Source organism: Empidonax traillii, unplaced genomic scaffold (assembly GCF_003031625.1).
Source record: "Empidonax traillii isolate 1590-97213 ecotype Southwest subspecies unplaced genomic scaffold, ASM303162v1 scaffold55:size2822071, whole genome shotgun sequence".
Taxonomy (NCBI): Eukaryota; Metazoa; Chordata; class Aves; order Passeriformes; family Tyrannidae; genus Empidonax; species Empidonax traillii.
The window spans coordinates 740,011-743,570 of record NW_020955248.1 but is presented as its reverse complement, the minus strand read 5'-3'; positions in this window follow the sequence as shown (position 1 = coordinate 743,570).

Sequence of the window (3,560 nt, the reverse complement as noted above, 5' to 3'; positions counted from 1 at the left end):
TCGGTAACTTTGCTCAGAAACCATCTTCCACTGATCGAGAGGTTACCCTGACTGCTAATGTGACTGAACACATACAGCCTATAGCAGGGGACAGGCTCTGTTCTTCTGCCTGGGAGAAGAACAGACCAAAACAGTGCCAAGAAGATCTCAGTTTCACAAGGCATTTATTATTACCCAGCACACAAATCCATCACCCCAAGGCAGGAACTGGCATTTGAGCTCAGACAATGCAGGTAGGTGGGACTTTGGATCTGTCTTTTCTGGATTGCCTCAGGAACGCCAGTGTGCAAAGTCAATCCTTGAAATAAATGAGTTTGCTTAACTTCGGGTGTCAATAGACAAGTACACCAAATACCTACTTAGACCTGCCTTCTGCTGCTCCACTGCAGCGTCTGTCCCTCTTCCCTTGTGCCAGGACAAGGCTGGCCAGTTGTGGGACCCAGTGACTGAGCATTGAGCCTTGTCAGGAACAGAGACCTGCCCTGTCTGTGAGCACCCAAGAACCACTAGGTCCATTTTTCCCAGCAGCCTGTGTCCTCATGTAAGAAAGTAGAAATCTGGGGAGACATGTACACAGTTGAAGTGATGTCATTTTGTGTACAGAGACCTCACTTTGGTTTAAAGGACAACTCCTTTCTTTCTTGCACCTGCTATTTAACCAGAAATCCCGGTAATTCTCAGATAAAGAGATATGGATCTGATCAGCCCCTTGGAGACTGTTGATTGACACTACCAGCAAATGAGAGGCGTGGTATCTCAGATGTTGAATTTCTCAGGAAAGAAGTTAGAATAAACAACCCAGTTTTACTTGGATTTCTCTGCAACACAGACATTTAAATACAGTCAGTTGGGTGCCAGTGACACTGTCACTAGGAAGAGAAATCCTGAAGGGAATAAAACTGAGCACAAGCCAAATGGGAACTGAAGAGCCAAGGTGCAAATAACAGGGATTCCCCTTATCCCCATCTGGAAGCCTGGCCAGAAATGTCATGAAATGGTTCATCCCACAGGTATTGTATATGGTTTTCTTATTCTGTTACATTTAATATGGCAATAAATTGAGATATATGATGTGGCTGCCGTGATTAGTTGGTGTGGATGTTTTCATAGCTTGAGTATGGCTACACTATGGCAGTGGCTTGGGACAGCTACCTCCCTTACCTTGAAGAGACGTTATCCTGCAAAGCGGCTAACCCTGGATCATGCCAGTGGGTGGGAGAGGTTGGGAGAAGCACTGAAGAGCCCCCTGCTTCCCACATGAAAACTGGGGGATGGTGGGCAGCCCGACCGCAGGGCCCTTGCTCCTCCACGGCGCTGGGAACAGGCAATCCATGGCAGTGGAGAAGAGCAGCAGCCCTGAAGTGCCGATGCTCCCGGGAGCCAACTCCCCTGACCGACCCCCACACAACGGGGGAGAAAAACAAAAACCAGCCCAGGAGGGCCTTGTTGTGAGAAGGAAGTATTATTTAACGTGCATTGTGTTGGGAAAGGAAAACAAGGGTCCTGGCACTTGGCCAGGTCCATTGGCCTCTTTTTTTTTTTTTTTTTTTTTCTCTTTTCTATTCTTCTGGGCAATTGTTCTAGCGAGGCCAACTTTTTTTGGTTGTTTTTTGCTTTGTTTTGTTTTCTTTGGTGTTTTCGGAGTTGACAATGCACCGGGTAATTTCTTGGTGCTTTTCCTGTGTTTTGGCACAAGGACTGCCCAGACACTTGGCCGTCCTTCCTGTGGCAGAGATGCCACTGCCACGGCCACCACCGGCACCAGCACTGGTGCACGGGTTGCATCACTAGGGGAGTGGGGGCTTCTTGACTGCCCCAGAGCTGGGGGGCAGGAGGGAAAGGCAGGAGTTCGGGCAGCGAGGTGAGTCAGTGTGGAAAAGCAACACACATTTCTACAGGGTGACTCACCAACCCTTAGGAAGAAAAAAAATAATGAAAAAAAATTCCAGCCAAATTCTTTCACGGAGGTAAACAAGGTCACACAGTGCGGCGAGATCCTGTTTACCTGAGACAGGACGTCTTTGCAGAGCCCGTGCTGGAAGCGGGGACATGTTGACATGACTCAGAGTGGCCAGGGCAGGGAGATGGGGCTGGGGGCACCTCTCAGCCCTAGGGCCCTGACTTCATTCAAGGAGGGGGCAAAACTTCCCAATGGTGCTGGATACTCTGCTCTGTAGAGGCTCTTCCCACTGCCCTGTGGCTCTGCCAGGAGGGAGAGCTGGAGGCAAGGGACCACTGGGTGATGGCAGGGCTGTGGCAGCACTCAGCACTCACCTCCAGCCTCTCCGTGCTGGTGGCCCTGGAAGCTCCAACCCACTGCTGCCCACCTGCTCATACCTTGTCTTGAACGGGTTCTTTCCCTGCAGCACCACGAGGAAGTCCCGGTGGCCACATGGTTAATTAGAGCCCATTCCAGACGCTGACTGAGTGTTTTTTCCTGATAACAAGACGTGTGTGAGTGTATGTCGCTCGAGTGAATATCCTGTTCTTGCGACGGGCCGGAGAAGTGGGGGACAGCTGGTGGGGGATGGGGGACGGACTGGGACGGGACACAGGGCAGTGCGCCGGAATTTCGCATTCCTGGCATTCCTGTCTTGGCCTGTGACTGCAAAACAGTCCGGCAGGGAGGACAGAACACCCACGGATGGCTACCCTGGCCACTTGCACGCTCATGCTTTGCCTCCGTCGCTGCCTCCGTGGTGACTGTGACTATGGTGTCAGGGCAAGGGGTCAGCCTGCGCCATCCCTCTGCAGCCACCAGGTCCCCAGATGGAAGCAGCCTGGCCCACTCTCTGTCTCCTCTGTCCCTGGTGGTCTTGGCCACTTTTCTGGCACCTGTCCCTCAGTTTGACCTTCCTGGCAGTGTTCTGAGAGTGTCTTTTCTGGCACAGCCCCCATGCTCTAGCCCTGCAGCAGGGCACGCTGGCGTGAAGCTGTGCTGGGAGGTCGGGGGCACCTGCTGTGGGATGAAAGGCTGCACAGCCTCGTGGAGTCCCTGTGTCCTGCCCTTGGCTACCCTGGCCAACCTCTGCAAGGACTTTGTGCTCAGGTCTCACAGTCCAGGATTTCACTTGATGAGAAAGCCCCACTCCCTTTCCTTCTGGGATGTGTGCATGGGGAGGACAGGGATGTACAGGAGTAGAAGTTACCCTGGTCTGAGCAGTTGAATTCAGCTCACAATAAGCTTGTTTCTGCTGCTCTTTCCTCTTCCACAATCCTGGACCCATCAGCCAGAATGGGCTTCTTGCTGGGTCCAGACAAGTGAAGGATGCTTGACATTTCCCCCAGTTCCAAGCAGCTGTTGGGAACCAGCAGGGTGATAGAGGACTCCACAGGACACCCTCCTCATCTCAGCATTGCTTCAGCTCTTGGGTGTGCAAGAAAATACCCACAGCCCTGCTTCACTCCCAGAGAAAGCACAGAGGGTGCCACTCAACTGGCTGCTTGAACCTGCTCCCAGCTCCTCCACCCTTGCAGAGGTGAGCAAGGATCTGCAACCCAGATATTTCAAGAGATGCAGCAAGAAGAGCTCTTTTCTTTTTTCTTTTTTTTTTTTTTTT